Below are 11,314 nucleotides of genomic sequence, written 5' to 3' on the forward strand. Positions count from 1 at the left end.
CTAGAATACATTTGGGTGGTTTGCGGACACAAGGGCAGGGTGCCCAAATGGTGTCGTGGAGTAAGCAAGGGCTCAGGAAGCACAGGAAGGCTTGGATCCCAGCTCCTCCCCCAACTCACTGGGCAGTAGTGGGCCTCACTTTCCTTGCATAGAAGATGGAGATGGGGTGGCTGAAAGGATTAAACCTGACAATGGCAGCGGGGTAGCTAGAAACGTGGCCGACCTAGAATTTATCTTCCCCAGATTTAAAAATGAGGAGATTCGACACATCTAAATCTCTCAAAAACACAGAAAGATCTCGGCACCTTGAACTGTCATCTCAAGAAGCCAAGCCGGGCATCTCTGCTCCCTAGAACATGTGCTTTCCAATTTGTCCAGGCCTGCGGTCGGTCAGAGGTCAGCTGGTCCATCCTCCAGCCCCAGCAAGCCTGCCCCAGGCTCTGGCAGCAGCTCCCTGCTCCAGGAAGAGAGTTCCTGGGAAAGGAAAATTCCCCACGCCGGAGGTGTTTGCTCAGGGCTGCCGCAGGATGAATATTTCCTTTCATAATGTTGCTAATCATTTTCCCCTCCAGGCAGGACTGGAGTTTCTCCCAAGCTCCTCACAGCTGCGGTGCCCTGTGGGCTCTTAATCAATGTTACATGGTAATTAATAATAGATCCTCCTGCTCCAGCTCCATCACTCCCAGCTCCCTGCTCCCTCTGACAAGCTGGCATCTTCTCGGCCAGATGAGGCCGAAATCAAAGGCCTGAAATTAGGGCTGAAAACTTTTTTCTCCAATTGTGTGTGGGAGGGAATCAGGAGAGCTTGAACCCCTGCCAGGTGGGGTGCTGGATGAGATTCTCATGTTACCTTTTCTAGAACCCCCCTGGATGATCTGCCCAGCCTTAGAGTTGGGGCAATGTGCTGCGGGCTCCCATTTACTCATCTCCGTGGCTCTCACACTCCAGCACACGTTGGTGTGATTCCGGGGGACCCGAGAACTTAACATTTCTAGCAAGTAGGCAAGGCTGCCCCTGCTGCTGGTCCAGGGACTACATTTTGAGAACCACGGCCAACCACGGTGATAAATGATGCCGATGTAGCACCTGCCTCCTCACTGGGTGGCATCCACCTGGAGCATCCCATAGAGAAGTATAATCAGACAGGCTTGATTCAAGACCTGGCTCTGCTGGTTACTCTCTCTGATTCTGGGCAGTTTACCTGACTCTTTGGAGCCTCAGTCTCTGCAGCTGTTTAATGGAGATAATTGTGTTTCCTGTCTAGGATTGTTGACGTGGGGATTAAATGAGGAAAGGAGTTAAAAAGAGAGAGAGAAAGGAATGTAAAAAATACATGCTCCGAAATGTTAGTCATAACAATATACCCTTGATAATGATGTTATTATTGTGGCTGGGTCATTGTCCAAGGTTGTGTAACTTGGTCCTGGGGTAGCTGAGATTCATTCATTCATTATTTCTTCATTAATTCATTTGACACATGTGCTTTGAACATCAAGTGTATACCATGTGTTAGAAACACAGAGATGAACCCCAAAGCCAAACTCCTTACTCTCAAGGAGCACACTTTCTTGCCACAAGCCACCAAATATATATACATAATAAGCAGAGAGGTGATAAGTGCTTTGAGGGCACAGGATCGATGGTGGAGGTGGGAGAGACGGGCAGGTGATGCTCAGAGTAGTCAGCTGAGGTCCCTCTGATAAGGTGACCTTGGAGCAGGAAGCTGACTGAAGAGGTCAGGGTGTGGGAGGGTGTTCCAGGCAGGGGGCACGGAGAGCACAAAGGCCAGGGGAGGACCAAGGTCTCTGCGCACATCCCACCTGGGTGTCTAATGACATTGCATCCAGGGGTTCTGGACCCTTATGCTTTCTGGACACCCAGCAGCATGCGTCTCCTTTTTCCCCTCTTCTCCTCCGCATCAAGGACAGGCGCCACCCCACCCCGCCAGCTGGGTTGTCATACCCCGGTTCCCCAGGGGCTACCTAGCTTGGTCACAGACACCACCAACTTTGCATTGGCTGATCTTTTTCTGACTTCCATTTAACCCAGCTCCATGGCTTACCTACACCACAGGTGTGGTGAGGCTCAGATGCAGTCCAGGCTGTGAGAAGGCTTTGCAAGCTGTGCACTTAGTAGGCGCTCAGGGACTAACCGTCACCGCTGTTCCCTCCTCTCCCTCTCCCCTTCTCACTCAGCTCAGTGAGACCCAAGCTTCCAGGTGGGAACTCAGACCCAGCATTCTCGCTTAGCCGGGGAGTGTATCTCATTTGCATATATTTGCATAAGGCCTGGAATGGTGTACCTCTTCTTGCCTTTAGTTCCTGTGAGCTCACGTCACCATTTAAAAATAGGGTGTTGATCTTCCCCTTTTCCCACCACTCCCTTTGCCTGGTGAAAGAATTTTAAGCTATTAATCAAATAACGCCAGGTTTGGAAGCTGTTTTTATTTCGGCCCAGTGCAGAAGGGGGTCACCCATTCTAGGAGGCCCTTGTTTATCTGCTTTACTGGAGGGGAGATGACAGCGATGATCTCGCACAGTAGAGGGTCCTGAAGCTTGCAGAAGAAAAAAGTCAATTTTATTCTTTCTGCTTACAAAAGTAGAACACACAGGCAAAATGAGAAAATATAGAGCAGCAGGAAGAATTCCCCCAAAGTACCCATCATACCCCAACCAGGCACAATCACTGCGAACACATCAGTATATTTTTTCCTGGTTTATTTTTTCCAATGCAGTTTTTATATAATTGAGATCATATCATATATATAAACTGTTGGAGCTGGCTTTCTCGTTAACCGATATCATGAACGTTTCCCTTTGCAATTACAAACTTTGTAAACACCATGTTCGCATCCATGTAATATTCCATCAAACAGTTTCTTAGTCATTCCCCTGTTTTAAGACATTTAGATTTGGCCAGTTATTTTGGGAGGGGGGTATTGTATATGTGGCTATGATGGCAGGTTCTTGGCTTTTTCTTCTCTTATTTTGGGGTATTTTACCAGTAGAGATAGTGGAAGTGAGGGGACTAGGATGGAAGGGGGAGATAAGTTTGAGGCTGTGCTAAGATTTTACCAAACCCCACCTGGGATCTGGCTTCCAGAATGTACTTCTGAGTCAGCCTCACTAAAACCTCTGCAATGAGCCCCGGAGGAACCCAGGATGCCTGTGATGATGGTAGATAAGGCAGTGGCCCCCTTCTGCAACCTGCTTCTTCATGGCCTCGGACACCCCATTCAACACAGGGAGCACTCAACTCTCTGCTGGGGTGGATGTGAAGGCTCGCATGATCTGCCTGCTCACAAACACATCCCTGGAACAGAATGTGTTTAAGAAAGTATCTGAAATTCAATGCAACTTGAGCTATGTCTCCAAGGCTGTGTCTTTATGCTCTTGCAAGTCCTAGTTGGCAAAAAATGCCTTGGCTTTGTGTCAGTTAGGAATGCCTTTGGTGTAAACAAATGTATATTTCTAATTTTTTATTTAAGAGCGCATTCCAGGCTACATGCAGCTGCCCAGTGACGCTGTTTAGGCCTGAGGCTCCATCTTTCTGCTCTTCCATCTCTGGCGCAGTGGCATTTGTTTTCACGGTTGTTGCCTTGTGGTCCCAAGATGGCTACCACACCTCCAGTGTCAAATCCTCATTCTAGGTTTGAAGAAGGAATGGTAATGGGGCAGAGGGACCTGCAAGCCAGGTCTATTCTTTTTTTTTTTTTTTCTCTTTTTGTCTTTTTGCCATTTCTAGGGCCGCTCCCTCGGCATATGCAGGTTCCCAGGCTAGGGGTCCAATCGGAGCTGTAGCCGCTGGCCTACATCACAGCCACAGCAACTTGGGATCCGAGCCACATCTGCAACCTACACCATAGCTCAGGGCAATGCCACAGATCCTTAACCCACTGAGCAAGGCCAGGGATCGAACCCTCAACCTCATGGTTCCTAGTCAGATTCGTTAACCACTGAGCCACGACGGGAACTCCCAGCCAGGTCTATTCTTTACATCAAATAGGCAGAAGCTTTCCTGAAGCCCCACCTCACAGATTTTTTCTTGCATCTCATGAGCCAGAACCAAGTCATGGTCATTCCAGAACCAGCTGCTGGTGAAGAGGAATTAAAGGAATACATGGCCTTTGGAACAATCAATATTTACCCCCAGGGCTCAGGTAGGGGCCTACCCTCCTTGAGATAAGTGGGTCACCAGTGTCACGGGTATAATCAAAGTTTTCTTAGCAGAGGAAAGTAGGGTCTGGGTAGGTGGGATGCGTGTTAATAGGGAGAGGACATTGCCATGGGCTTTGTGGAAGATATTATGATTTCATCCCTGGGGTGGACCCCCACTGGCTGATTCCCTTTCCTTTTGTCCTATGATTGGCTCAGGCACTTGGCCTAAATAGGGTGAGAACAGCTAGTCCTTAATGGAGAGAAGAGAAGGCTTCTTCTCTGTGCTTTGGTGTATTCAGATGTGACACCCAGAGCTGCTGCAGCCATTTTGTCGCCATGAGGGAAGCCAAACTGAGGATGAAGCTGACAAATGTACAGGGGAGGGGATTCCAAAGGAGCCAAGACCTTGATCTAACTATGCCTGGGACCTCATGACTTCTAGACTTTTCAGTCACAAAATCTTCTACTCTACCTGTTGTGTAAATGAGCTCAACTGAAGTTTCTTTTCTTTTCTTTTCTTTCTTTCTTTTTTTTATTTGGTCTTTTGTCTTTTTAGGACTGTACCTGCAGCATATGGAAGTTCCCAGGCAAGGGGTCTAATTGGAGCTGTAGCTGCCGGCCTACACTACAGCCACAGTAACACAGGATCCGAGCCACGTCTGCAACCTACACCACAGCTCACGGCAATGCCAGATCCTTAACCCACTGAGCGAGGCCAGGGATTGAACCCGCAACTACATGTTCCTAATTGGATTTGTTTCTGCTGTACCATGACAGGAACTCCTCAACTGAGGTTTCTGGTGCAACTAAAATATTGTAACCAAATAGAGATGCAAACAGGAACTTTGAAAAAAATGTTGTGTGGTTAAATAAGTTTGAAGAACCAGATTAAGCAAAGTTAGGTGAGCTTTTTTTTTTTTCTTCTTTGCATGAGTTAGAGTCCTTTCCGTATATGCTAATGTATAACGTGAAACTTCTCGAGGAGAATATCTCAGTTGCATTTCCAGGAAAGGTTGTCCCCAGAATGCTTTTATCGTGAGACATGGGTCAGCCCTGGGATGTGCTGTGGAGCCTGATCCCTACTCTATAAATCTTGGCTTTTAACATGAGATGTAAATTAACAGTTAATACACACTTAGTGAGGAAGACAGTCAAGAGAGGGGGTGAGAGTTTCAGTTCCCCAAATTTTCCCCGCATGGTCTGTGAATTTCTCTGAGGGAGGCCCCATGTCAAACAGACCAGACACAAATGCTAATTGGAATTTGGTACAAAGTCATTCCAGGAAGCCCAGCGGAGGGCAGAGAACCACAGCAGGGCAGGGCTGGTGGAGACGATGGGGGTTCTAGGCCCGGGGGGTGGGGGCGGTGCTGCTTGTCTTTCTGGGTGGCTCCAGGCAAAGGCCTTCTCCCCGGACCTCAGTGTCTCCTCTGAAATGTGGGGAGAGGACCAGTTTGTCAGTGACGTTCTTCCCAGCCATCCTAAGGCCATAGTCAGGGCCCGGATGTAGGATAAGCCTTGTGAGCACACGCCCTCTGTGCTATCCTAGAGCAAGAGGGAGATGAATAAGACTGCTAGCCCTACCCTCTAGGAAGGAAGCAATTGTCTAAAGGTGTGTGTCTGTGTGTTGCATATAATTAACAGGCAATTGGAGGCGAGTTAAAGGGTTTTTTTTTTTTTGGTCCATACATGCGGCATATGGAAGTTCCCAGGCTAGGGATTAAATCAGAGCTGCAGCTGTGGCCTACACCACAGCCATGGCAACACCGGATCTGAGTCACATCTGTGACCTACACCACAGCGTGCAGTGTACTGGATTTTCAACCCACTGAGCAAGGCCAGGGATCAAACCCGCATCCTTACAGAGACAACATTGGGTCCTTAAGCTGCTGAGCCGCAACAGGAACTCCAAAACAAAAGGTTTGAACCTATCTGTTCACCTCTTTCTAGCACTGCTAGTCCTAGAATGCTGATCCTGAGGCCACATCCAAGCTCGGGGCCGGGGGTTGGAAAGAGCACCCTGCTGGGTTAGTGTCATCTGCCAGGGACGGCAGAGAGGGGCATGTCTGCCTATTTGTTCAGTCCTTGTAACACAATGTGAATGGAAAAAGGAGGGGTGAGCACGGGGCTGTGGGAGCCAGAAGGAGAACCCAGCCTGGGGTAGTTCTGGAGAAGAGCGCTTTGACAGATGAATGGGAGTTCGCCAGGTACAGAAAGGTGGGAAGAGGACTCCATGCTGTTGCCATATTTTTTTCAGACAGGCCTGCCTCTCTCTCTCTCTATTTATTTATTTTCACTTTTTTTTTTTTTTTAAGGGCCACGCCCGAGGCACAGGGAAGTTCCCAGGCTAGGGGTCGAATCAGAGCTGCAGCCACTGGCCATGCCACAGCCAGAGCAATGCGGGATCGAAGCCGCACCTGTGACCTCCCCCACAGCTCATGGCAACACCAGATTCTTAACCCACTGAGCGAGGCCAGGGATTGAATCCAGATCCTCATGGATACTAGTCAGGTTTGTTACCCCTGAGTCACAAAGGGAGCTCCCAGAAAGGTCCTCTCTCTTGCCCTTAGTGGGGTGGATGGAACAGGGTGGGATGGAGGCAGAGGCACCAGCAAGGGACCCATGACAGCCAGCCAGGCAGGGGCGGCTTGCGCAGAAGGAGAGGGAGGGAACAAGGGAGCGAGCATGTTGGGGTATCTTGGAGAGGCTGTCCACTTCCTCTCTCCATGAAGATTTAGAGGGAGAGGGGGACTGCCTGGTGCTGCAGGCACCAGCTCCCTCAGATGAACATGCTCTTGACCTTTGCTGATTCTGAGTAAACAACTCAGCTTTGCAGCTGTGGAGCTGGGGCTTTGGCAGAGCAGACCTGAGCCTGCCTCCCCAGCCACGGCTGCCTGGGGGCTAGGATCCTGCCCTACCCAGCACCCCAGTGCTGGGAGAGTGTTCTTGGCAACCAGTTACCCAGCAAGATTAGTGAGATGCCCCTGGAGGAGGGGCCAAGTGGGCACCTTTGTTTCTGCTTCTCTGGGTGGGGACCCCCTGAAAAGGCTTGTGAGGGGCCCTAACAACAGCAGCAGTAACCATGACTCTCTTGGCATCGGCCCAGCCTTTGAAATGCACCCTGCATCTAAAGCCTGCCATCACCTCCTCTGCCATCACCTTCATTCCAGGTGCCCTAATTTCACCAGAGACTTCCCACTGGCCTCCCAGCTTCCACCTGGCCCTCTCTGGTCTGCTCTCCAGAAGCCAGAGGGATCCCGTCACTCTTCTGACCAAAATCCTCCAACAGACACCATCCTAGTCACTGTTAAAGTAAACATCCCAACATGACCATCTGCTTCCCTCCTGGTGGCCCCCACCTCCTCTTTACCTCTCTGATCTTATTTCCCATTGTTCAAGATCATTCAGCTCTGGCCTTCTGGCTTTTCCACTAGCTGACTGTGAGCATTCATGCCCCAGGACCTTTGCACCAGCCATGCATTCTCTCTAGAATGCTCTTTCAGGTAATCACACGGGTCCCTTCATTGCCTCCTTTAGACCTTTGCTCAAATATCACCTTCTTATTGAGGCCTCCTTGTACCGCATCTAAAATCGCATCTCCCTCCACTTTTCCTGACCCCCTGCTGTGCTTTTAATCCACAGGTGATATCGCCATTTTGCATATTATCTGTTTTACTTATTTATTAGTCTGACTCTTCCCTAAGCTGTATGTTTCATGATTGCAGGGACCTTTGTTCTCTTGATCACTGTTGCGATCCTAGTCTGAAAATACTATCTGATGCATATGAGGAGCTCAAAACCCGTTTGTTCCATGAGTGAAGGAATGATACCATTGAGCCTCACGTGTCTGGCATTGGGCTTCCACCGTCTTAATAAATCTAGGAAGCCCGCACTATGAATTTTTATTTTCAGTTTGGATGATTTCTCTTGCCCCATTACCATGTTCACTTTTCTCCCTGGGTAGAATCTGTTGACAATCTCATCATAAGACTTCTTTTTCTCTGACATCATAGTTTTCTTTTTTAGCGTGGCTTTAGCATTTCCAGCCGGCTTCTTTTTAAAACGTGTCCTTCTCGCTTCCTAAATTCCCCATCTGTTTATGCATGTTGTTCACCTTTTCCACTAGATCCTTTAGTCAACTTAGAGCTACTTTAAAGGCCTTGCTTCATAGTAGATGAGCATGCATTGAGTACATTTATCGTGTCGGGCACGGGGCTAGTGACTTTTATCTCTTCAAGTTGATTCAGATAAGAAACTTGAAGCTCAATAACGGGAAGTGACTTGCCCTAAGGTCCCCTGGCCAGGAAGCAAAGGCACTGGGGTTCCAACCCCAGGTGGACAGTTGAACTTTCGTTCTAACTAACACTGTTACTCCGCCTTCAGCCATGAGCTCTCCCAGAGCCCTGGACTCAGCTCGCCAATTTATCCACAAAGAAGGATCCAGGTGGCCTGTCCCCATGGCACTTCACTGTGGCCAGGTCTCTGAATAATGGAGTGAGCTCAGTTTCAAGCCCCTGTATTTGGCCTTCCAGACCCCCACCATCTGGCCCCATCCACCTTCTCCTCCCATCCCTAGGGCTTCCCAGCAGGGCGCCAAGCTGGTCCCCTCTTCTGCCAGAATCGCTCTCCACCTTTTTCTCAGCCCATCACTCCACCCCAAACTTCATTCTTTTGTCTCTTGTTCATTGATTCACTTATTTAATATATACTTGGTATATTTAACTCCACATATTTACCTCAGTAAAAGAGACGTGATCAAAGATTGCAGCTTCTAGAGCCAGACAGCCTAGTGAGAACTCTGGTCTCTCTGCTTACCAGCTGTGATTTCAGTAAGGGATTCATCTCCCTGTGCCTCGATTTCCTCATCTGTAAAGTGGAAATAATGGGAGGACCTATCTCAGTACACTAATCTGAGGAGTTAAAGAATTAGACGACATATGAGTATAGGGCCTGACAGTCAGCCAGCTCTCAGTAAGTGTCAGCTGTCACTAAGAGCGAGTGCTGTGATGTGGACACAGAGGTGGCTCAGACATGACTCTACCCTCCGAGATCCCTCAATCCCAAGGGGTATCAGACATATAAGCCCAGTCCCTATGGTCAAGGCCAGAGATGGCTCCCGCACAGGCCCAGGACTTGCCTTTGCTTGCCTGTCTAGCCACTTGGCCACTCAGAGGAACAGAGTCACTGGGCTGTGAAAAGTCCAGCTGGCCAGGCCCTGGTGGGAGTCCCCTCCTGCCAGTCCTTCCCCCAGCCCCCACCCCAGCCAGCACATTTGCTCTCATTGGCCAGAGAGGAGGGTAAGCTCTGGAAAGGCAGGGATAAGGCTGAGGCTGAGTCCACAGACAGCTACACAGACAGGACACGCCCTCAGACAGACACACACACACACATGCGGACAGAGCCCTAATGTAATAACACCTCACACGTTGTTCTTAGCATGTGCCAGGCACTGTTCCAAGCATTCCATATGGATTAATTTATTTGATCCTCACAACAGCCTTGTGAGGTACATTGTATTAATAGCCCCATTTAACTGATGGGGCAAGTGAGTCAGAGAGGGGTTAGGCAATTTACCAAGTTCATACCAAATCGGTGACAGACCCAAATCCCAACCCAGGGAGTCATACTGCAGAAGCAGAACTCTTAACCATGCCTACGCCCAGACACGCATACGCATGGCACACACAGCTTTAGACATGCGGGCACAGAGACATGCCCCTTTTTGGACGTGGCGTCTTCTAGAATGCAGAAACACAAGGGCAGGACGAGGATGCCCTCTCCCTCACACCCCCCTCCCCGGACATGAAGGGCTAAGTATTTAACTCGAGACCCATGCACGGCTGCGCAGGAACACACGGGCTCGTGCAGGCTGTGTGCACACATGCCCCCTCAACACACACGCATATGGAAACAACAGTCACATGATTCTTGTAGAAACTTGCAGCAGCCCCAGGAGGAGCAGCAGCCCCAGGAGGAGGGGGGCTTCACCTGTGTGATTCCCCAGTGTGCCCGGCGTAGCACCCAGCACCTAACATGAGCTTAATCCCTGCAGCTTCCCGCCTTAGGACTAGGGGCCCTTTGCCCCCCTTTGCCGTTAAGAGTTCTGACTTCAGAGTGAGACAGGCTGCCCTCCTACTTGCCAGGCAAGGGATTTCACCTTTCTGAGCCTGCCCTGGAGCCCCCAGCCGCAGCTGCCTCCTGCTATGCTCCAGCACACCAGGGACGGGATGCTCTGGCCCCAGGGCCTTTGCACTTGCCTTTGCCCCCACGGATCCACAGGGTTCCCTCCTCCCTGGCCCCTTCAGGTCTTTACCTCAATGTTATCTTTGGGGTTGGGGGGGGGTTGCCTGGTCTCCCTCCTTCAATTGCAGCTGCTCCTCCATTTCTCTGCTCTCCTGCTTGCTTTCTTTTTCTTTTTTCTTTTTTCTTTTCTTTTTCTTTTTCTTTTTCTCCTCCTCCTCCTCCTCCTCCTCCTCTTCTTCTTTTGGCTGCTTTCATGGCTTGTGGAAAGTCCCAGGCCAGGGATTGAAACCTCACTGCAGCTGCAGCCTGCACCTCTGCCGCAGCGACGCTGGATCCTTAACCCGCTGCTCCACAGGGGAACGAACCTCCCCTGCTCTCCTACTCTCACTCATCACCCTTTCCATCATTCATAGCGTCCTCGTCCCACAGACAGGGGTTTTACTTACTTGTTTATTGCTTGTCTCTCCTGCTAAAGTGGAAGCTCCGTGAAGACAGGGTTGTCTCTTTCCTCTGGTGTCTCTGAGCCCAGAACAGTGCCTGGTGCGACTGAGCTTCAGCGTGCGGGAGCCTGGGGGTGAGACCGTCACATGTGGACATTGACTGCATGAGACCGCGCATCCGCATTCCAGCGCTCTTGCACAAAATTATATTGGTACCACATGACCATATCTTCCGCTGTAAGTCTTGGGCAATTCCTGGACATGTTCCGTAAAGCTTGGAAGGTTCTTGCCAGGCCCTGTCTGCAGCCCCTCCGGCCTACTCTCCTTCTTGGTTCACCTCTGTAGGCCCGTGTTTGCATCCACCCTGATGTAACATAAATATCGAATGTCTAGGAGATCCTCCTCCACGTGTGTGACACCTCTTTATTGAGCACCTACTGTATGCCAGGTATTGTTCTAGGGCTACTCACACGAGAT

The 11,314-nt window shown here is 50.0% G+C and overlaps 1 long non-coding RNA gene across 1 annotated transcript; it reads right to left on the bottom strand.

The window, feature by feature from the left end:
* LOC102161572 lies at positions 2,425–11,018 on the bottom strand. Its single transcript, XR_002339998.1, has 3 exons — positions 10,844–11,018; positions 8,891–9,020; positions 2,425–2,554 (listed from the first exon to the last, which is right to left on the bottom strand). It is a non-coding gene; the product is annotated as an uncharacterized LOC102161572 (long non-coding RNA).

This window comes from Sus scrofa, chromosome 17 (genome assembly GCF_000003025.6).
Source record: "Sus scrofa isolate TJ Tabasco breed Duroc chromosome 17, Sscrofa11.1, whole genome shotgun sequence".
Taxonomy (NCBI): domain Eukaryota; kingdom Metazoa; phylum Chordata; class Mammalia; order Artiodactyla; family Suidae; genus Sus; species Sus scrofa.